A 24,580-nucleotide genomic window follows, 5' to 3' on the forward strand; every position below is an offset into this window, starting at 1 on the left:
GGGAGGCAGAAGAAAGAGAACAGGAGGGTTCGTAGACAAGAGAGAAATTTGGCTAGAATCTTGGCCGCAGTGGTAAGAGGAAAAAAAAAGAGCCAGGACCTAGACAGATAGGGAACCTGGGCAACAGAAGACCAATGTACTTAACAGAATTAAGTGAGTTGGGATACCGAGCCTCAGCTAAAAAGGCCCAGCTGTGTCAGACTGAAGTTACTTATTTGAGATACACCCTTCGAGATGGGAAGCAGTGGCTAAAGGAATCCAGAAAAAACAAAGACTGTAACTCAGATCCCCACCCCAACTACACCAAGGCAAGTAAGAGAATTCTTGGACACCGCTGGCTTCTGGGGGCTCTGGATACCTGGGTTTTGTGACCTTAGCTGCCCCATTGTACCCACTAACCAAGGAAGGGGAGGTGTTTGTGTGGACTCCAGATCACCAGAAAGCCTTTGAAGAAGTTAGAACCTGTTGCCAGCGGGTGGTTTTTTGCCTAAAAGCTATTGCTGTCATAGTTCTACTTGTCAAGGATGCTGATAAGCTCACTCTGGGACAGTAAATAACTGTAGTGGCACCCCACACTCTTGAAAGCAACCAACAGCCCCCTGACCGATGAATGACCTCGTATGACACATTATCAGAGCCTTTTGTTGACTGAATGAGTGACCTTCGCTCCCCCTGCTGTCCTCAAACCCTTTACCCTACTGCCCAAGACTGCTCACTCTTCACCTACTCATCCCTACGCTGACATCTGGCAGAGGAAGCTGGTACTCAAATGATCTGAAGGATCAGCCTTGGCCTGGGAGTCAGAGCTGATACAAGAATGGCAGTAGCTTCGTAGTTGAAGGTAAGCTGAAGGCGGGGGCAGCAGTGGTGGACAGAAAGCAAGTGATCTAGGCCAGCAGCCTCCCTGAAGGGACTTCAGCCCAGAAAGCCAAACTTGTGGCTTTGATACAAGCTCTACGAATGGCAAACAGGAAGTCTATCAACATTTACACTGACAGCAGGTATACTTTTGCCAGGGCACGGAGCAATATACAGACAAAGGGGGCTGTTGACATCTGCAGAGAAAGGCCTAAGATGCTATGGCTAAAGGGAATCAGATGACAGACCTAACCACCAAGCAGGCAGCCCAGAGTGTTAACCTTCTGCCTGTAGCAGAAAAGTCCAAAACCCAGGACCCAAGCGGCAGTACACCCTGGAAGACTGGCAAGAAATAAAAAGATAGACCAGTTCTCTGGGGTCCAAGAGGGGACTTGCTAAACCTAAGAAGGGAAGGAGATCCTACCCTACAAAAAGGACTAGAATATGTCCAACAGATGGATCGTCCAACCCACCTAAGAGCTAAACATCTGCAGAGACTGGTTAGAACATCCCCTTATCATGTTCTGAGATTACCAGGAGTGGCTGACTCGGTCGTCAAACTTTGTGTGCCTTGCCAGCTGGTTAATGCTCATCCTTCCAGAATGCCTCCTGAGAGAAGACTGAGGGGAAGCCAGCCAAGTATGGTAACAAGTACTTATTAGTGTTTGNAGACACCTTTTCAAGCTGAGTAGAAGCTTTTCCTACCATGACTGAGATGGCCAATGTGATGACCAAAAAGATCCTAGAAGAAATCTTCCCAAGATTGGAGATACCCAAGGTAATCGGGTCTGATAATGGACCTGCCTTTGTTGCCCAGGTAAGTCAGGGACTGGNCAAGATACTGGGGATTGATTAGAAGTTACATTGTGCATACAAGCTCCAAAGCTCAAGACAGGTAGAGAGGATGAATAAAACCATTAAAGAGACCCTTACCAAATTGACAGTGGAGACTGGCGCTAATGATTGGATAGCCCTCCTACCCTTTGTGCTCTTCAGGGTTAGAAACACCCCTGGACAGTTTGGACTGACCCCCCTATAAATTACTCTATAGGGAGGGGCGCTCCACTAGTAAAAATAGCTGTACATAGTGCTGACATGCTGCTTTCCCAGCCTTTGTCTCTAGGCTCAAGGTGCTCAAGTGGGTGAGACAGCGAGCATGGAAGCAGCTCCAGAAAGCCTACTCAAGAGAAGGAGACCTGCAAGCCCCACATTGCTTCCAAGTTAGAGATTCAGTGTACATTAGACGCCACCATGCCGAAAACCTTGAGATTTGGTGGAAAGGCCCTTATCTTGTACACTTGACCACCCTAATTTCTATTTTTAAGGGAGCCCTTTTGATTTTGACTCTGCTTCTGCTTTTAATTATAGGTCCATGTGTGTTGGAGAGCAAGAATTAGTGCAGGGCAGCTTTTAGTTTTGAGACAACAGTACCATGCCCTAAAGGATCAAGTGAGTCGGGGAGAAGATAGTGTCTAGTTCTAAGATTAGAACTACTAACAAGTAGAAGTGGGGAATGAAAAAAAAAAAATTCTAGGCCTTTAGGCCCAGGCTTGAGAATGTGACCTTTGTGACTCAATGCTCCAAGTTATGCTAATCATAAAACAGCGACATTTCTCCACCTGCCTGCTTCCTGGGTTCAGGGAGTGTTCGTTCAAAGAAAGTCACCCTGACCCACCCTGACCATTGCTGGAACCTGCTATGCAAATGTGCTATTGTTAGAGACTCTATGGCCAACATTAGAGAAAGGTTAGAAAAATGAAGACGAGAGCAAGAAGCTAATGAAAGTTGGTTTGAAGGTTGGTTCACAAAATCCCCATGGATGACTACTTTACTATCTGCCCTCATGGACCCCTTATTAGTTTTGCTTCTTTTATTTACTATAGGCCCCTGCATAATTAACAAGATAATGGCTTTCGTCAGACAGCAGGTCAGTGTTGTACAGGTTCTTAGGCTAAGCCAACAATATCAAAAAGTAGAACAGGCTGATGCGGGCTGTACTGAGTTAGAGGTTTAATTTTTCTAGTTCTATGATTAGAACTATTTACTAGAAGGAGTGGGGAATGTAAGACCCCAATTCAATGTGTTTTTAGACCCCTAGAAACCAAGTCCAGCATGGAATTCTTTGTTCTTTCGCCTTCAGCCTGAGAGAACGATGACCACTGGGTGACCCACCCAGGCACCTGACCCATAGTGTAAGGGACCAAGAATGTTTGCCAAAGATAGCCTGTAACCTTTCCTTGAGAGATGAGCTGTAATTCACCATCCCCATTTTTACGATGTTTACTCAGCTTCCCTATTCTTTGTGGGCTTATCCTCCCCTCACTTTGCAGTTTATTCTTTTAAAACCCTCGACTGCAACTGCTGGGGGTCGGTCTCCTCTACCCCTGTGTGGGTTATGAGCTCGGCCTCAGCATGCTGATTCCTGAATAAACCTCATGAGAATAAACCCCAAGAACGGTTTCTCTTGAGTTATTGGGGCGTCGGCTCATCCTGCGACTTGAGCAAGGGCCTCCCCGAAATGGAGGCCTTTCAAAATGAACTAGGAAAGTAGCTGCAGGCTTGGGGGAAAGAGCTGGTTGTCTGCTGCTGTGAAACTTACAAAGCTACAGATAGCCTAGTCACCCAAGCCATTGGAGATCTGCGAAGGAGAAATTATAGAAAGATATATAGTCCAAATGGTCTACAGATCAAGTAAAAGACAAAGCCTAGTCCACTACCTAGATGGCTCCCCTGGGCTTCCATGGTCTCCATGGCTTAGTTGGGGGCAGAGGTCTCATCTTAGTTGGGTAACATCGGTCTTTGGCCACCAGACACAAGATCTGAGAGACTTTTTCTGTGGAGGAAGAACTTGGAGGACTGGCATGCCTTGTCTAGACAAAGTGCGGCTATCTTGTCCACAGTTTGGGCAGGGTCCTGGTGACAGGTGATACATGGAACAGTTTTGTCCAGTAGCCAGGGTTGTCACAATCCAGGGAGCCTCATCTGCCCCATACTCTTCTTTAGAAACTTTAGAGTCACCACTAGGAGCTGACATTTCTGTCTTCCATGGGAAACTGTTTCCATTAAACATTTTAAATGCCATATTCAGAAGATCCCTGGAGAGTTTGAGGACTGTAATGTTAAGGATATCTGAGCTAAACAAACTTCATCTTTAGTTACTAGATTTTGGTTTAACCTTGAAAACCTATACAGTAGGCTAAAAAGGCTTTTCATTGTGAATAAGTTACATTTCAACTTACTGTGGCACAAGTTATATTTTATTATGCTGAGGGTCATCACATAATGTTCACACTCTAAATGCTTAACGACAGTCCTAAGCATATCTCCCCAAGGTCCAGTCTCTAGCAAAAGTCCCTGATTCAAGGGTCAGGATCCTGGGGAATACTCTTCAGTCACTGGGCAGATCAAGCTGGCTTCTCTCCAGAGCTTTGCTCTTGGTCTCTGCTGATATACTGTGCAGTGGGCCTCACGGGGTTCTAGGGCTGCATCTGGTTATCTTGAGCGAGTAATATCACTGAATGCTCATTATCAGGTGCAGCCTTGGGTGTAGTGGGGATCCTGACTAAGCTACTTTTACATGTCTAAAAGGCATTTTTTAAACTACGCTCATTGCATGGCCCTTCAGCTCCAGAATCCCAGAGTGAAATTTCATCTTTAGAACTTGAGTGGGTGGTCTGATCTCACTGGACCTTCAGAAAATATTAATTCTACCAGGTGAGAATAAGACCTCTACTACAATTTCAAAGCCAAATTTGAAACAAGCTTTATTAAATACCGGCCAGGACGATGGCCACTGGTCAGGTTCTTACCCAGGATTCAGAGTCTGTCCTAAACTACTTTAGTCATAGGCTAAAGGCGAAAACAAGGCTACGTACTTCCTGTCTTTGTCCAATCAGAGTCAAGCATACATCCTGACATCCTTCCTGCCTATGTGCAATCAAAGGCGTCCTGGGCAGTTGGGGCAACCAAGCTTGTTATTTCACACCAACAGCAGCCCCCAGCATTTCAGAAAGTCATTTGTCCTTGGGCAAGTGCAGCTTTCTGGTTAGAGGCGTGTTTGTTTTATTGATCTCTTAAGTACAATAATTTAAACTTAAAAAATAACTTTAGCATCACAGTTTCTCTTCTGTCCTCCCACGGGGCAATGTGTCCAGTTCCATGCTTGTCCCATCTTGAACTCTTCCCTTTAATTTCACGTGTAGCACTGGTAGCAACATACGTTCTGTCTCGTTTTAAAATTCCTGGTTCATATAAACATTCATTTGAATAGCCCTATCTCTTGGGTGGATGGATTCTCTAGGGTAAGAGATCTCTAAAGTCCTTGCCCAGAACCCACATTCAACTGATCCTTTGTTAGGATCCAAAGACAATTCTGAAGATGCCTCTGAGTAAACAGGAAGATTATAGAGTACAGAGTAGGTGGAAAGGTGCTCAGCTTTTATCTTGCAAATCGAAGACAGAAATAACTGCAAGAATAGGTAAGAGACTTCCCACGTAGTCACTTTGCTTTTTTTTTTTTTTTTTTTTTTTAGGACACTCGTAACCATGACTTCACTGCTGAATTGCCATCACACCGGTTCCTCTGACAGCCTCAAAAAGATATCATCAAATCTTTGTCACATAAAACAGTAGAAAGAGCTGCAGCTGGAGCGTGGTGAGGTAGAGGCACACACCCCTCATTACCTCTGTGACCTTCTTGGCTCTACCTCTCTCATAGCTGACCGCATGCCTGTTGGAGACATGTGGGCCAGTTTGGAGCGTAAGGAAGAAATGTTGGGGAAGGTGAACTTTAGCAATGAAGCTAGAGTCAGTCACCTCAGTCAATGGTGGACCTGTGAGCCTTCTTTTATTAATTTATGCAAATGGTGCTTATTCTTATTACATAAAAACCACCTAAGATAATCTAAGAATCAAAGGATTGTGTTGTTTTCTAGTAGAGAAGGCTTTGGTGTACAGCTCCGGATTTGGCCACAGCTCTGTTTTTTGCCTCCAGAAATTCAAAGGCCTTTCATGTAAGATAGGAAGCGTGATGCACACGAGTCGATTTGACCAATAGGAGTGCAGAATATTAAAACAGTTGTTGAATGTGAAGGTGCTAATGTAATGGCCAATGACTTGCCCAAAGGATACTTACCTAGGGTCCTAGAACTGTGGCAGGGGTCCCCTAAATCCTATGTAGTACACGGTCCATGGAACATAGTCATACCCACAATAGGGTTACTGCTTAGGGTCTTGATCTGGTACATTTTCTCTGCCAATTATAGAACTAAGGCAGGGGAACCTCAGGCTGCAACAGACTTAATTATAAAGAAAGAGAGAGAGAGAGAGAGAGGAGATAGAGAACAAAACACATTGTACATTGAGAGAAAAGAGTCCCAAAGAGCAGAGAAGAGAGTAAAATCCAATCAGAGGGCCTGGGTTTTTAAACGTTTTTTGTGGTATAGGTCAGACTCTCCTCCAATGATTTTGGGTTGGTCAACTTAGATCAAGAAAAAGAAAGCTGATTGGCCCACAGCTCGGGTAAACATGGTTGGAATGGATCTTGAACACATCTGAACAGCAGGGACCAGTCAGCCAGAAGAGGATCCCTTCTGGTGGGTGACAAAGCCCACAAGACCGTTGTCTTAAGTCAGGAGGGTGACAAGGGTCTGACTCCTCAGTAGTGTCTAAGGAGACAGGAAACCGGAGGGACAGAGATGCAGGCAGGAGTTGTAAGCCAGAACTCTGCCCAGCCCCAGCCGCGGTAGCATGGAGTCTCTAGGTCAAGTTGGAGAGCAGGATCCTTAGCCCGACTAGAACAAAAAAGAAAAGATTTCACACTGACTGAGCTTCTTTCTTTTTTTAATATTTAGAAACAAAATAATCACCTTTGCTGCCAGGCAGTGCAAAGACTAGTCCAGCCCACCTTTCTTGAAAACCCCTGATCTGCTTTTCAAGGGGAAGATGAAAGTGCCAGGCACAGACAATGGATCTGAAACACCGCTGACTCTTGAATATTCATGACTATTCTAATGCAAATGAACGCTTCCAATTGAGCTGGGTTTGCCTGTGGAGGTGCGGTTGGAAGTGCTTTAAGCTTGCAATATTGCTTCTCTGTTCTTTAGATCCCCCCAGAACAAGGTCCTCTGCTTATTTAGAATTCTCCTAGAAGATTTTCCAGGTGTCCTCCTTTGGCTGAAGTTTCTGCCCCTTAAACACATGGGCTGTAGATCAACCTAACCCACAGGACAGCCTGCCCTTGCTTAATTGGAGTCCAGGTCTGAGAGGCCCTCCTTTTTCTGCCCAGGGCCAGAGAGGCTTATCACACACCAGATTGTTTTTCCTTTGAGGTTACCTCAAACCAAAGCTAACTGTTCCCTGAAGAACAGAGGGAGGAGAGGCTTCTGCCAGCCTTAGGAGCACTTGTTCCAGCCCTCTGGCTCAGGTAGTCAGGAGGTCTGTTTGAACTTCCTTGACTCTTGCACCCCAGGGCTCATACCTATAAATGGCCTTGGCCTGTAAGCTGGGGCTTTGCCAGGTCGAAAGACTCTGCAAGACAAAACCCTGCGGGCTGATGGTGGTGACCTTTGGAGGAACACAGTGAATCTTCAGTACAGGAGCACGGTGCATCTCCAGTCCCTGCGTGTGCTAAGGGAGGCTTTCCCTTCTGAACAGGATTTGTTGTGAGGATTTCTGGCCAAATCCTAGGAGGAGGAGGGGACAAGGATGAGAAAGGAAAGTCACTATGCAGCCAAGGACCCTTCCTCAATGGTCCTCAAGATCCATTGGAGTGAATGATGACACTTCTAGGCTTACATTGGCCCAGGATCCTTATACCATCTAAGGACTCCTCCTGAAGGGTCTTAGGCATGGCTCTATATATATGAGTGTGTGTATATATACATATATGTGTGTATGTGTATTTTTCTCCATGGCCTTCCCACAACTTGATAGTTTTTACAGTAGAGTGGTATCCCATTATCCCATTGTCTGGATACACCTCGCAAAGTGCATGTGGGAAATGAAGCAAATAGCTGACAGACATATCACTGTGCAGGGTTTGATGGACATATGTTTTCAGCTCCTGTGGATAAATATCCAAAGGGACAGTTGCCAACTCAAATTTCAGGTTTGAAAGATATTCAAGCTGAAGAAAAAGTAATATTAAGTAGAGCCACATCCAATTTCTTATTTTATAGATTATATTCAATTACTGGAGTTCATCTACTAGTAGGTTTTAGAGTTTATGAGAGCTGCTGGTGGTGAGATATAACAGAAGTTTGGGACACATGTTTGATTTACAGTGCTGATACTGCTTAATTTACAAGTCACTTACATCTCAGTCAACGCAACATAGACTGAAAATACATCAACGCGCACCTACCACCCTAGCCCTGATCTCCCTAGCTTAGCCTACATGAATGCACAGCAGACAGGGAGCTGCAGCTTGCTACAGCTGCCCAGCCTTTTGAGAAAGTTGCCCTTTGCATATCACGTGCTTTGAAAAAGATGAACCATCGTAAGTTGGGGACCATCTGTGTTATAGTTTCCAGCAACTTTCATTGCCTCGTGCATCTTTTTTTTTTTTTTATAACTATGTAGAAGACACTTTTCTGAAAAGTTTGTTTCATTGTTTGAAAGAGAATCAGCACGCACCACATTTCAGGAACCTACTGAATGTATCCATTCATCAAAGCATCCTTCGCCCATGGGACACAAGCTGCTATAGAATGTCTGCAGTTCACCCAAAGCTGGTGAAAGAAATTAGGGAATGAAGTCAGATGAGCATTTGTTTATGAGACATTTGTCTCCAAGAACAGGACTTCAGAATGCCTAACTGTTAAAGCAGCTCTAGACAATTCTTAGACTGGGCCTTCATGTGAATGTGTGTTTGAGACAGGATCTCATGCAGTCTTGAACTCAAGCTAAAGATAACAGTGAACCCTTGATTCTTCTGCCTTCACCTTCCAAGTGTTCAGTTTCTAGGTATCCATATGCACCTAACCCCATCTCTGTTTTCTTAGATGTCTTCTTGTAGTGAGTCTGAACTTGAGCAATTATGAAAGTCTGTGGGACCACGAAAGGCAGCTTGGTCCCTGGTTGAGCTAAGGCTTGAAACCCCAGAGACCTTGAAGGGATGGTAGGCGTTTCACCTGTTCCTGGACACCAGGCCCCTGTCACAAGCCGCAGCCCTCAATAGATTTGTGGTCATCGGTCACATACAGGTAATGCCCCAAGCCCCTCCACAGGTAGAGAACATGACCTGTGGGTAGGCTCAAGACAGATCTCCATTTTAATGAGTTAGCTAAAGGCCTGAAGTGCTTAGCCAATAAGCTTTCCTTCCCAGACACTCCTCCCCATAAAAGACACTCCTCCCTGAGAAGTAGGGTACAGTTTTACTCATCTACTTTCAGCCATGACAATAAACGCCTTAAAACCATGGACTTCCTCGGACTTCACCTATAGAGCAGCTGTCTAGTCTCCTGTAGTACACCTCTCTGTGCTCCCAGCCATGACTGCCACCAAGCCAAGCCCAAGCCAACTGGCGTCAAGCCAAGGACTCTCCTGAGGGACAAGCTGGACAAGCTGGAGCTCCCCCACCCCACCCCGCCCCGCCCCGGCCAGATCCAGCCCTAGGGGTCCCCACTCTGTTCTGACCTCTTCCTCAGCATCCAGTGGTGCCTAGATGTCCAAGAGCCTGAGAACCAGATGTCTGAGGACTTCGAAGGCCCAGAGATGCCCCCCAGCTACCTCTGTCTGTTCTATACCCCAGACTGTGCTTACCCACCCCTGGAGTGGTGTCTTGGGGCCTCCCTACAGGATAAGCACGTTCTACTTCCAGCATCCTGCCTCCCCAAGCAGCCAAGCCCTGTGTAGTGAAACAGACATGGGACCTATAACCCTACAAAAGTTTAATTGTGACACTTTGTAGACTTTATTTTTTATTTAGTCTATACCCTATTACACACACACACGCAAACACACACACCATACACACACATACCATACATACATACCACACATACACATAAACACACCCATACCACACACACACACATACCACACACACATACACACACCACATATAAGCACACCCATAACATACACTCACAAACACACACCACACATACCACACACACACACAAATACACACTCATACCACACACACACAAACACACCCGTCTCCCCCACACACACACACCTGTTCTTGTTTGTTTTTTAGTCTAACAGCCCTGTATAGCTAAGAGAAGAATTGTGATCAAACTTTGTAATGTTGCTATGTAGATTTCCAATATTTCAATGACATTTGAAGGTTTGACATTTAATAAAAATTAATCTTTGGGCTCCTTTAATTTTAATTCTCAGAGACATTTGTAAGAGAAATTTTTGGCTCAAACACATCATCCAAAAAAATTTAAATATTTCAACTGGAGTTTGTACTGTGTCTAAAAACAAAAGGCTCCAAACCATTTCCTAGATAGGATTCACTTAAGGAAGCCCTCAAAAGTCCTAAACATAGCCAAGGTGGCTTAAGTCACAGGCTTCTCTGAAGCCTCAACAATGTACTTGCTTTGCCTTCTCAGTAGCTTCTGAAATTATGTGATTATGGTGATAGAGGAGGGTCATTATGACGTGGATGAATTTTCTTCAGCTAATCAGTGGTGGGAAGGCAGACCTAGAATGATTCACAGGCCTGAATAGTACTGCCAAAGCAAACTCCACTCTCACAGGCTATGTCTGTGACCACGCTGCTGCCCTTCTTCAGACAGACAGGTACGTAGCATCCCCACAAACAACTGTTGGACACACAGAATCATGTCTTATGTCAAACATGGCCATCTGTTTCTCTTGCTCCCTGGGCTCATTCTCTGGGGAGCATCCCTGGAGGGGCTGCCCATCCCTGGCCAATGGCTCTGTCACCCTCTCCAGCAGCATTTCAACATGTCGGCATCATGCTTTGTCATGTGCTTAACGCTCAAGCAAAAGGTTGTATTTAAATAACGTTTGTTTTCTTGTTATGTAGATGTCCTAAAATATAAGTGATTTCATTTAAGAATAATCATTTCAGGAACAGAAATTTTGTTTGGACTCAGCCAATATTGTGTGTGTGTGTGTGTGTAGCGTGCATACCTGTTCATATGTGTGTGTTCACGTTCGCGTGTGTGTGCCAGAAGTGTCTGTTTTTCCTCAGGCGGTGTCTATCTTGTTTTTCAAGCAAGGTTTCAATGAAGCCTAGAGCTTGTTGATTAGGTTGGCTGGCCAGCAAGCCTCTCGATCTATCTGCCTGCCTCAGTGCTGGGATGGCAAGTGCGCACCATGACACCCAGTTTTATTTACATGATTTCTGGGGAATCAAACTCAGGTTCTCATGCTTGTTTGGAAAGTGCTTTACCCGCTGAATGATCTTCCCAGCCTCTGGGTTCAGCACTTCCTGATTCTCTCTTCTATAATTGTTATTGTTGTTGTCAAAACAGATTCTCTTGTCTAGCCCTCCGACTCACTCTCCTCCTGCTTCAGGCTCCCGAGTGTAAAGACTATAGGCATTTGCCACCATAGCCAGCTTAATTTTTCTCATACAACTTATAGACAGATGACAGATTTGTTTAAATGATTACCTGTCAAAGTGGCCTATGATTTAATAATTCCGTTATTCAGATGTTGTCTAAACATATTTATTTAATAACTAAAGTGATAGTGTGCAGGGTAATACTAACACTCCTTAGACATTACATGCATGGCTAGTTTTTCCCCAGGTAGAGTTGAAATTATCTGGCAAACAATGGATTTCCCGTGCTGTCAGGTTAATTGCCAAATCTCAGAAACCCAGCAGAGGAAAACGATACCTGCAGTTTCTAAGCATAAACATACAAGGTTGGGGTGACCTGGAATGCCAAACTTTTAATGAAGAAATACAAATAAGTGGTCACATCATGTTTCACAACTGGCAGTCATTCCATAAGCGTGGGGGGGTTCCCCTTTCCTGAAAGAAGCAGATAAAATGAAAGAGAGTCAAAGATAGGCATGTTGCACTAGAAGTAGTCACACCACATCTATTTTAATGCTTATAATTTTCTTGTAAGAAAATGTAATTGCTTCTGGAAAAAAAAGTTGTAAAGTTTTCTTTGTTTACTATTTAGAAGTGTGCAAAGCAGGAAGTGAGAATATGCTATAATTTCTTAGCAGTGAAGTGTACAAAGCAGGAAGTGAGAATATACTATAATTTCTTAGCAGTAACCACACAAGACTTTAGTATATATGTATGCGTGTGGCTTTAATATACACCTCACATATATCATGTGACATTCTTTTCCATGTCCTGTGCTTGTTTGAAAAGATGAATTATACCTTTCCTTATTGGTTTCTAAGACCTCTTTGTACGTGATATTTAGCTGCACTGGATTTGTAAGTAAGGGTGAGAGTCGATGCTGTGGTCAATAAGCAAATCTTATCTGCACAGGAATAGGAATAAGCCCTCTACTGAGCCTTGTCATTTCTGCACACTGCTTCATAGAGAAGCTTGGCACGATGGCGCTGTGAGGAAATGTCCCGTTCAAAGACTGGATATGGAAGCCAGTTCCTTGACCCAACTCCTTTTGGGGCAGTTGAGTCTACAGCTGAAACTTGTTTCCCAGCTGGCATTGCTTGCACAGTTGTGCTTTCTACAAATGAATGTGATCCATCGAAGAGGAAGGATAAAACCCTATCTTTGGTACCCAGGACTACCTTTCTAAAGGACATGCAGAAGTGGAGGAAAATGTAACTCCCCCGTGGAGAGGGCTGGTCTTAACAGTTAGGTCGTTGGTGATGTGTGCTCTCAGCCATGTGAGGAGGATGGTCCCTTTCTTCAGACTTCTTCCTCCCTGAGCTAATGACCATGGTCTAACTGTGAGAAAAACTCTATCAACAAATATATGACTAACGCTCCCCAAAATTGTCACAGCCTGGAAAAGCCTAAAACAGCATGACAACTAAATGCTAATGTGGTGTCCCAGATGAACTCATGGGACACCACAAAGGAGGTAAAAACAAAGGAAGTAACTAAGTTCATGGTTTAGCATAAAATGTGTCCGTATTGAATTATTAGTTGAGGCAAATACTTCCTGGTAATAAGACGTGAATGGGAGAATCTGGGTGTGGGGTGTTTGAGGACTATCCACACCACCTTGCAAGATTTCTTGAAATCATTTGTCATGGCTCCCTTCCTAGAGCTGTGATAAACACCACAACCAAAAAGCAACCTGGGGACAAAAGGGTTTGCTCCATCTTATAACTCACAGTCCATCATGAAGAGAAGTCAGGACAGGAGCTTAAGACAGGAGTCTGGAGGCAGGAACGGAAGCAGAAGCCATAGAGGACTACTGCTCACTGGTTTCTCCCTGTGGCTTGCTCAGCTGCTTTCTTATATAACACAAGACCACACTCCCAGGGAGCACCGTACACAGGGAGTTGGATTCTCCCCCATCAATCATCAGTCCTCCTCAGAGATGACCCTCATGGGTGTCAAATTCATAAATAGCTGACCAGCACACAGTTCTAAAGTAAATTTATTGAAGGAGGAGGAGGAGAAGAAGAAGAAGAAGAGGAAGAGGAAGAAGAAGAAGAAGAAGAAGAAGAAGAAGAAGAAGAAGAAGAAGAAGAAGAAGAAGAAGAAGAAGAAGNGGAAGAGGAAGAAGAAGAAGAAGAAGAAGAAGAAGAAGAAGAAGAAGAAGAAGAAGAAGAAGAAGAAGAAGAAGAAGAAGGAAAAGAAGAGACTGACTGACAGAAAAAGAGAGAGAGAGAGAGGGTGGGAGAGAGGGAGAGGGAGAGAAAGAAAGAAAGAAAGAAAGAAAGAAAGAAAGAAAGAAAGAAAGAAAGAAAGAAAGAAAGAAAGACAAATATTTGATTGGAACATTTCCCCAGGCAGGTTCTGTATCTGATTTAGACCGGTTCTGACAAAAGTGTCCCCTGCTCTGTCCAGACCTGGAGGTGATTTTCCAAAAAGGTGGAGGCAAGGATAGCAGCCTTGGTGGTCTATGTCTAGTCCAGGAACAGTACTGGGCTGCTTGGGTAGATCCCATTAAACCATTCCATTTTATAGATGCTGAGGCTGAGCTGAGGCCTGGGAACATCACACTTTTTGCCTCCTAAGCCAGCGCTCATTGCCCTCCTTCATGCTTCTCCCCAAACCATTTTGTTTAAAGAAGAAGTCTCATAGTTTGATGTTCTTCCTGTGTTGTCCAGAAAGCTATGGAGGTGACACAGATAGAGGAAGAACACACACAGTTTGTGCCCATCAGAGTTAGATCTGGAAGCTTCATGGTCTCTGGATCCAGTGGTCTCTGGGTCTTGGTTTGTTTCAGCTACAAAAATGCCTCTAAAGATCTCTATCTCTTGAGCTGAGATTCTGCACTTAAAATCCATGTGCATGGTGGAGAGATACCTGTGTTCCCAGGACTTGGAAAGCTGAGGCAGAAGGATCATGGTTTTGAGGCCAGCATGGTTGCACAGTAGGAACCCAGCTCCACCAACAAAAGAACAACAACAGCAAAGCACATCACGAGAACACTGTGCAGTTGTGGTCCAACTGGCCCTCAGCGACTGACAGCTTCAGCTCATGAGAACGGATCTTTGGATATTCTAACAGAGCACCAGGATGTTCTGTACCCCTACAGAGAACAATGAATTACACAGTAGCTGTGTTCTTCTCTGCTTTGTCTGACTAGGCTCTCCCCTGGAGCTGGCATTTCTGCAGGCCTTCCTCTTCATCCAAAACTGATCTCCAGGAGAGCCAAAACTAAGGAGGAGGGGAAAGAGTAATTTTACACAGCAAATTAGGTCATGGGAGTCAAGAGCTAGTCCCCCTCCTCTGGGAGCCTGTGAGGTAGAGGCTTGACTGAGAGCCATGGCACCACTGGAATATTTTACAATCAGACAGCAATATGACGTGGAGCCTTGGAGAATTCAGCTTGCTCTCAGAATATGACATAGAGATAACTGTATTTTTTCCTAAAGCTGATAGAAACTGAGGCCTATGCTTTAATGGCATTTAGTAAGGATAATGTCTGTCTTTTGTTTACATTTTTAAAACAAAAACAAGGGCAGGGTATGAGTGATTGTGTAGCTTGCCTTTGATAGCCAGCCCCTGTCCCTCTAGCCTGTTACAGAGGAAAACATACAAACAAAAAGTGAGGAAATACAAGCCATTATTACAGAGTTGGGCAAAATGTAAAAGAGTTCTAAAATGTGATGAATCGGTAGCTTTCATTATGGTATTCCTTAGAGCATTTACATATTCACAGGAAGTTCTGTTGGGCTGCCCTAGAGAATGGCTTTCTGGAGCCCTTCCATTCTGTAGGCTCAGGTGATTATGAGTCGGGATAGGTTGTATTAGTAGTGTTAAACAAAGTTTGACTCTTTGCTTACATAAAATGTTCAGTATAGGAGGCAGACTGAGAAGGGACTCTCCAGTTAGAAAAGAATCAACAACCCTGAGAGAGGACAAGAAAACTGTGGCTCTTGTATCCACAGCTAACGCACTAGACCTTAAATTATGTCATTTCCACCCATGGCTTATTGGCCAAAACAAGTCATAAAGTTCCAGGAAGAGAACTAAAACGTTTCTGGAAACAGAACATCCAAGAGGCTGCTGACATGATAACTTATGTACTTCCTCAAGCATTCATGCAGCAGATACTTGAATATATTGCAAGGCATAGCAGCAAAGCCTGGGCATCCGAGGATGACCAAGTAGCCAAGGCATAGCAGCAAAGCCTGGGCATCGGAGGATGACCAAGTAGCCAATGTTCTTAGGGAGCTTTCTGACCATTTGCCAGGACGTTGGAAGAGCAATTAAAGCAAAGGCAGACCAATAAGTTCTCTGATAAGGAGAGAACAAGATGCTCCTCTGTATCAGCCGTGTTTGTGCTCAGTAGAGAGAGCTAGGAATATGAGCGTTTGTCCTCATGATGGGGACTGGGACAAGCACTGTGAGGGAGGGTCTGGGACAGGCACAGAGTAGGGAGAGGGTATGGGGTAGGCACTGTGGGGGAGGGTCTGGGGCAGGCACAGAGTACGAAGAGGGTATGGGACAAGCAGGAGGGTGGGTCTGAGACAGGCACTGAGTAGGGAGAGGGTGTGGGACAAGCATACAGTGGGGTGGGTCTGGGACAGGCACTGAGTAGGGGGGTCTGGAACAAGCACTAGGCTGGGGGGCTCTCTTCATGCCTCTTGTTCTCCTCACTGCATATATGCTCTATTTCTTAAGACAGCCATAGCAAAATCTGTAGGTAGTTGCCAGGAAGTGGGCATCCTGACTGTGGAGTTATTTGTAGGTCATCGGGGAGTGTATCCATCTTTGTGGACTCATTGGTTCATGCTCCCAGAATTCAGCATAAAACTTGGCACTAGTGTTTCTGATCCAGAGAGCAAGTTGACAGCAGGCTGGAAGCCAGCAGACCTCTGGATTCCACCCTAAAGAGATCATCACACCAGGGCAGCCAAGAGTCCAGAGCCACCTCCACAGGCCTCTGTGGCACTGAGAGTGGGATCCAGACAGGGAGGTATCACTCAGCTTCCCACTGCTTGCTTCCAGGCCCTCTGTGGGAGCTGCCACTAACCTCTTACCCTCTGACCTGCTCATGCTCAGAGCAGGACATGTGACTGAGTGTCACAGATCAGTTGCTGCCATCTGGCACAAATGTATTAAATTCCCATTCCAGGGATGTGATTATTTTCTTCTCACTAAAATTCATTCAAACTGATATGCTGTGTGGCAGGCCAAGGTTAGGAGCATGCGTTGGGAGACAGGCTTCTGAATGTGGACTGTGGAGCTAGGCTTTCTGGGGTTGTTTCCCAGGGCTGCAATTTCCACTCAGGCATCTGGGCCAGTGGCTTGGCCAGCTTTCTCCTTGGTGAAGGGGTGATGGTTGTTGTGCCTGATACCACCTCTGAAGCCAGCAGTGTCCCTGCTGTGCTACCATCTGTCATCGTTGCCACTTCTGCACCCCTGATGAGGTGTTCAGAGCACACTTCTTTGTGCTAGCTCCAGAGAGAACACAGTCATTCAAGCTGATATATCGCATGACACTTAAGGCAGGAGTTCAGTGGAATGCCAGACCCTACGTCAGATGTCAGCCTGGTCTTTCCTAAATGTATGGCCTTAGGTGACTTATGAAGCTCCAGGCTTCATCTGCAAGAAGTGAATAGTGGTCCAGGGGTTCGAGTGGAGATCCGGAATGCAAGACACACACACACACACACACACACACACACACACACACACACACAGAGAGAGAGAGAGAGAGAGAGAGAGAGAGAGAGAGAGAGAGAGAGAGAGAGAATTAGAGAGAGAGAGAGAGAATTAGAGTGCTTGATACCGTCTGGTTTTAGAAGTAGCAACGGCAAATTGAAACTGAGGGCCCAGGAGCCCATGAATCTGGCAGAGCGGCTGTGTTTTGACGGGGCTGGAAAAGTAGAAGCAGAATATTCTGAGGAACGATCTACCATAGAGGATTTCTTTTAGGAGATGCTATGGAACCTACACCCTGAAAATGGGGACTCACCAAATAACCTCTCTGTCTTGCTTTCTTCATTTGAAATAAATAAATAAATAAATAAATAAATAAATAAATAAATAAAGCGCTAACAACCTGCCTCATAGAGTTCTTGTGTGCAACCTAGCACTGCTAGTATAACTGTTGTTGTTAATTCTCCTGCAATGGCAGAGCTTTACTGAGTCACAGTTGATGTACAAAGAACATATACTTCTTATATACCATTTGAGACTGAACATAGGCAATTATTTATGAAACTATCATTGTGCTCAAAGTCAAAGTAATCAGTGCACCCTATCCAATGTCTCTCACAGTATTCTTGTGTCTCTGCGAGGTGTTTGGTTGTGGTTGTGTGTTGGGAGTTTGACTCTGAAACCTTAGGCACAAACGAAGACCAGCATCCAACTACTAAGCTACAGTCTAGTAGTTTTCTTTTCTTCATGTGGTAAGAGCACTTCATAGGAGACCTAGCCTACCTGTGATGGTTTGTATATGCTTGGTCCAGGGAGTGGCACTATTAGGAGGTGTGGCCTTGTTGGAGTAGGTGTGTCATTGTGAGTGTGGGCTTTAAGACCCTGTCCTAGCTGTCTGGAAGCCAGTCTTGTCCTAGTTGCCTTTAGAACAAGAGGTGGAGCTCTCAGCTCCTCTAACCCAACATCTTCCTGGACACTGCCATGTTCCTTCTTTGATGATAATGGACTGAACCTCTGAACCTGTAAGCCAGCCCCAATTAAATGTCATCCTTTATAAGAGTTGCCTTGGTCATGATGTCTGTTCACAGCAGTAGAACCCTAGCTAAGACACTAGCCCATTGATAGCTTTGAAGTGCACAAAACTGTATTGTCAACGACAAACACTCTATTGCAAGGCACTTTGAGACTTTACACGTGGTGAGCTTCATTTCCCCCACCTTGGGACCACATTTTGATTGTGTTCTCTGCTTCTGGGTGACAGATAGCTCATACAGTCTCAATGACCCAGAATAGAAACCACAGTGGCTGGTGGTCTGGACCTTTTTAGGACCAGTACTGCAACCTGGTGGCTGGAGTCTAGAAGAAGGTGCAATGCTTCAGGTGGGCATGTGGGAAAAAGAAATTACTTTTTGTCCCTTCCTAGTGGCAAATTCCACACAGTTGCTAAGGGTGCCCTCGGACTCAGATTTCTACCATGAGAACAGAAATATTAGTTGCCCAGAATGCTTGGGAACATACACACCCAGGGAATGCTCAAAGGCTAATGAGAAAGCAGCAGATACACTGCTGTAAATGCCTCTTGAGAGGCTTCGGTTGGCTTAAAAGCCTTTCCTCACAACTTCCATTTCAGGGCAGATCTTCTATCACTCAGACTCCTTACCTACCCTACCTGCCTGTTACTCATCACCTTAGCTCCAGTGATACTAGCATTTCTGATCATCAACAGAGACATTTGGATAGGGCACTTGAGATCACAGCTATCACAACAGAGTAAAATCCAAACGCCAGCACACTGAGTTGTATTCACATAGGCAGCACCATTAATACATTTGTAGGAAGTAATTCAGTTCATAATGGCTCCCCATCAGCGGCCTTTAAAATGTAATCTGCCAGCATTTTAGAGGAGATGTCTTCAGAGGGACCATCTTTTGATGCCGGGGAGAACCACACAGGAAGCTCCTGTTTCCCTATCCTGGATCCCGGAGTTGTAAAGGGGCGGGGGGCGGGGAGCAGGGGTAGAGCCAGGGGGTAGAGCCATGGGTGGAGCCAGGGATGGAGCCAGAGGTGGAGTGGTTACACAGTTAGACCTACACAAGCTCATTCCACTATCTGAAGAGATGTGGATTGAAAAAACGCCACGTCACAGCATGGTAGTTCTTGCCTTTTGCCAACCACCGTCCAGCTGAATCCAAATCTCTAGGGACCACCTACATGTCTTAACGCAGAGACAAATGTGTGAGAAGACTACAAGAAGACTAGGAATGTTAATGGAAGCATCTCATCACTTTTGCAAATTTGTTCAGGACCCAGAAACCCTCTGCGAAACTACCGATAGATGACCATTTAAAGAGCTTCATGGGGGCAAGAGGGGCAGGGAATGGGGGGTGGGGTGGGATGGGGGGTGGGGGAGGGTGTCATGAAAACATACTGAGGACAGTATTTTTAGTTTCTTTAAAAACCAATCATTCTGAGAACAGTTGTTTATTACCAAGCTCCTTTCTTGGAGTCTTGTGCCTCCGAGCCATGTGCACTTGAAGTCACCAGAGTGGATGCAAAGAACTCCAGTGTTGGGACACACATGAGATCTGTTGAAACTGATCTCTGGTGATGGGACCCGAGAATTGATAGTACTGGGATACAGAATGCTCTCAAGGTGGCTGCAAAGTGCAGCTGACATACACACTGCCCTCCAGGGGCCTTATGGACAGAAACTCACTGGGCCCTTACAATCGTCTCATAAGGTAGGTGCTAACATCGTTCCTTGTCACTGAACAGTTGAAGAGGCAGCAGTGGCACAGTGAATTACCGACTTCTGTCTGAGATCACTTGCTGACAGGTTTCAAGGAGCTACTGTGAACCCCGGCCATTTGGCTCCAGAGCCTACACACTTAGCCAGCAGGCTAATTTCCTCCTGAATCATGGGAAACATGAATTTGTGGCAAAGGGCCAGCCTATAAAGCAGTGGTGGGGGCCTCTACATGGAGACCTGTGATACTTCCTGGGAAACCAAATACGCAGCCTTCCCAGGCAAAAGCTTACAAAAAATTTCCCCTGGAAAGTGAAGACTTTCCCATTCCTCCCATGGACTCCCCAAGGGTAAAAATTCCCACCTTTCCTCTCTTTCCCAAACCCATCCAAATGAAGTGGAGCCCTTGGCTGTAGCTGAGATGCAGGGTAGCCAGTGGATCTTGGAAGCTGAGCCTTCTATTTGTAGCTGAGGCTCAGGTGTTCCTTACAGCCTGATTGACAGGTGTGCTTTTCCCATGTCAGAAGCAAGCTGCTGCTGTGTCAAATGTCTGCTATCCAGCTGAGAAAAGAGGGCAAGCTCAAAGGGGAACTGGGTCTTGCCCAAGATATTCTCTTGACCCTGGCTCTGGGACCTATGCAAAGTGATTCTACTTCTCTCTGGGCCTTGGCCACCTCTCTGTAAAATCAAGAAAGTTGGATTCCACTCGAGGCCCCATCTCAGTTCAGCCAAGAGACATGTTGTGTTTGGCTCCCATAATGCTTTCAAAAATTTTTTGTACATTAATTGCCAGCATGTAAAAATTGGAAGCATTTGCGTACAGATGTATAAGTGGAGGTTTTGGAAAGCTTGTTAAGAGTTGCTCTCGTGCTGTTCCTGTAATCTACCAGCTGGAGCTGAGAGCAGATGATCTTTGTAGGTGGGCTGGGCTCTCCCCAGGTCTCTCACTTGTCCAAGGTCACCACTTCCATCTTCTGTCAGGCAGACATTGGGAATCGGGTGAGCTCCAAAATCTCTTCCAAAAGTTGAGATTCCTTTCTTTCTCAGTCTCTGAATCCAGGAGCAAGTCTTAGAGATTCAGGCTCAGTCTGTGTGTTCATATAAAGAAAGGTAGGCTGTAAGTAAACAGAAAATGGTGATGTTTTCTCTTCACTGTTTGCCGAGGTTTTATCTTTAACCTTGAGGCATACAATTTATAGCCTTTGGCATAGTCTCTGTGCATTTTTATATTCTGGCTCACATTTTGAAGTCATGAGCAGAGACAAAGTCCATAAAAGAGGATGAAGACATTGCTTTATCAAGGGGAGAGAGGGAGGGGCCTAGGATAATGTGTTCTCTGCTGTCTCACCCGAAATGACACAAGAACTACCTGTTCATCAAAACAAGATGATCTGAAATAAATTCCAGGAAAAGAAAATGTGTCAGATGATGTCTGAAACAGGCAGTTCATGGGCCATGTTCAATAAAGCGCCCTCTCTGTCTCTCTGTCTCTGGGTCTCGGTCTCTGTCTTTCTCTTTCTGTCTCTCTGGGTGGGATATAGTTTTCTGGGATCTGGGTTACTTACTGAGAACCTTTCTCGTGGCATAAGGAAAGCCTTATTGACCCCCAGGGCTCCTTGAATAGGCCATTCATACACATCCATCTGAGTGCCAATCTGCACAGTTTTAGGCATTCGTTTTCCTTTATTGAGCTAGATGCAAAAGCAAACCTTCACTATGTTCAAGCGTCAAATAACATAGGGAGTTAAGGAGTGAGATTTTCTCTGTCTTTATCTTTTCATTTAAAACTTTTATTTTAATATTTAAATTTTTGGAGGGTGGAGGGTATATGCACACACATGCACATATATATATATATGTGCACAAGTGTGTGTGTGCCCCGAAGACAGAGGAAGGCATAGAGTGTCTTCCTCCTTTAATGCTTTTTCTCTTATTCCCTAGTGGCAGCATCTCCCATGGAGCCTGAAGCTCACCATTTCTGCGAGGCTGCCTGGCCAGGGCGCACAGGATCTGCCTTCTCTCTGCTTCTGTTACTGGTGTTACAGGCACATGGGGCTCCACCCAGCTTTTCCTTGAGTGCTGGGGATTCAAGTTCTGGTCCTCCTGCTTAGAAAGCAAATGCTCTTCCTCACTGAGCCATCTCCCCAGCTCTGCTTTCACCCTTTCTTCACTGTGGGGAACTACATGCAGCGTAAAATGTACTGTCTTCATCATTTTGAGCACATGGTGCATGTTGGCATTGGGCATGAGTCCCATGATGGTTCCCATGATTGTTTCTGTCTTGACCCCAGTATTAACCAGAGTTACAGTCCTTTTTGTCCTTTCTCGAGTTATAAGTGCACTATTGGTTATTTTTACAGCTGTAGTTTTCCATGTCCTTCAAAGCTTCCACAGCATCATATACCAGTGGTTCTCAACCTGTGGGTCATGACCCCTCGGGGGCTGAATAACTCTTTTACAGGGGTAAACTAAGAGCAGCAAAAAACACAGATATTTACATTGCTGTTCATAACAACAGAAATTACAGTTATGAAGTAGCAGTGGAAATAACTTTATGGCTGGGAGGTCACTACAACATGAGGAACTGTATTAAAGGGTCACAGCTTTAGGAAGATTGAGAAACGCTGCCATAGATTGATCTTGCTAATTCTTTGCAGTGTCTGGCATACACGCCACCTTCATCTGAAAACCATAATTTATTTAACCAATTTTTAAATTACTGGATACTCGAACAGCTTTAAGATTTTGACATTAAGGAAAAGCAAAAAAAACCCCATTTTTGATGAACTCATCTGGAACATATACCTTGGGCTGCGTATGGACATACCATGTGGATAATCTTTCAACGCCTTGTAGCCTGAGACACTGATTGTAACTCTTCTGCCTGATGATGGATACAGCTCCATGACAGGAGTTGTCAGATAGAATCACAAACTGGAGATGACAGAGAAAAGAAAACGAAATGGCAATTCTTAGTCAGGTGACCTAAGTCCCGGCTTTGTCAGACTAGTCTTTCTGCGGTCTGCTTATAGCATTGCTTGTCTCGAAATGTCCCCATCTAAAAGGGGGTTGGTAGCCCTGCCTGAGAAACACAGGAAGAGTTAGCGAATAAGGGGCAGGTACTGCGTATATGCCGAGCGCTGCTGTTACGTAAGTCTCTTCTCTGGACCATAAAACTTGAGGCGGATGTTTTGAGTGTAAGAACATTCCAGATAGTTTCAATGAAAGAATATTAATCTCACAGCATTTTTAGTCTGTTGCCAAAGCATGTGCAAAGCAGACAGCCTGTTGCCACTGGGAATTACCCAATAAAGACTTAACTCACTCACCCACTGGGTTCTTGTCCTCCGAGCCTTCTCTGGAAATCCTTGGGCTTCCCTTCGTTTTTCTCCTTATATATGGCATCTCCGGAGATTCCCCTAGCTTCCCAACCTTCCTCTGAGTCAAAGGAAGCCAGAGTCCCAGATAGGTTTCTGAATCCTCTTTACCATACCCTACATCTTTGAAAACCCCTCTTCGACTCTACCAAATAATCTTGACTTTGATTTGTTGGGTGATTTGAGACTACCTTTTTTATCTTAATAAATGAGAGTAGAGTCAAAGGGGCACCCCTTAATATCTTTTCTTTTTCTTTGTGTGACCCAGTTGGCTGGATGAGGGAAGGGGATGAAATTTTATGACTAGCTCATTCATTTCCCTGGTGAATAGCCTGTTTGCATTCCCTAGATCTTAATTGTATTGAGGAGCCCAAACCACTCCTTCCTTGTGCCAGAGTGGCTTGTCTCTGCTTTTTCTTACCTGACAGAGGCCCCTCCCCCACTATCTCTTCATTGTCCCAACCATTAATCTTTTTACAGTGACAAAAGATGGCTCTGATGAGCAGCAGGGCTGGACAGGGAGAAGTTGTTGACAGGACAGAGGCCAGGTGGAAGGTGGCTTTGGGCAGGGGCATCTATGCAGTGCTTTAGCCATGACAACTCTAGGTGCTCTCATGCTGGAGGTCATTGTCTGTTAAAGCCCCTTAGTGTCTTGTGACCACGAGGTAGGGTGCAGTCACCAGGGTTAGAGGGACAGTTCAGGTTCTTGGAGGTTCTTCTAGAGCCTGGGCTGCAGTGGGAGTTGCTGTGGGTAGTTGGAACTCATCAACAAATCTGACAGCAAGTGTTGGAAAGCCTGTGGAGAGAGAGAAAAACCCTTATTTACTACTGGAGGAGGTGCAAATTAAAATAGCCATTACGGAAGTCAGTTTGGAAATTTCTTCAAAAACAAAAACTACCATGTGACTCAAGGTATTTCATTCCTGGGTGTATACCCAGAGAACCCCATACCCTACCACAGAGATGTTTGCACATTCATATTTATTGTTGCTTCATTCACTGTAGCAAAGAATTGTAATCTACCTAGTTGTCAATCAACAGATGAATGGATAACAAAAAGTTTGGTGCGTGTGTATGTGTGTGTGTGTGTGTGTGTGTGCGCACGCGTGTATGTGTGTATGGATATATTTCTCAGCTCTAAAGAAAAGTTAAGTTTAAAAAGTTACAGAAAATGCAAAGACTTAGAATATATATAATTCTAAGAAAGAAACATTTTTTTCTCTCATTTGTGGAATCTAGATAGTAAAATATACATCTAAGCAAACAAATGTATATGTGGGAACAGGGTAGCATGACAAGAACAGGGCAGGAGATGAGCAAGGACTGAATGCAGGTAATGGACCCACGACGTGAAAGAGGAAATAAAGCGGAGGGATTTTCTAGTTCTAATTATGT

The 24,580-nt window shown here is 44.9% G+C and overlaps 1 long non-coding RNA gene and 1 pseudogene across 1 annotated transcript; both read left to right on the forward strand.

Moving 5' to 3' along the window:
* The window catches only part of LOC110312268, a 1,579-nt pseudogene extending 1,503 nt beyond the window's left edge, over positions 1 to 76 (forward strand).
* An 8-nt stretch (positions 77 to 84) lies between these two features.
* On the forward strand, positions 85 to 9,814 carry LOC110284168. The gene is made up of 4 exons (XR_002376903.2): positions 85 to 1,675; positions 5,391 to 5,517; positions 8,862 to 9,062; positions 9,252 to 9,814. It is a non-coding gene; the product is annotated as an uncharacterized LOC110284168 (long non-coding RNA).
* The last annotated feature ends 14,766 nt before the right edge of the window (positions 9,815 to 24,580 follow it).

This window comes from Mus caroli, chromosome 17, assembly GCF_900094665.2.
Source record: "Mus caroli chromosome 17, CAROLI_EIJ_v1.1, whole genome shotgun sequence".
Lineage (NCBI taxonomy): Eukaryota > Metazoa > Chordata > Mammalia > Rodentia > Muridae > Mus > Mus caroli.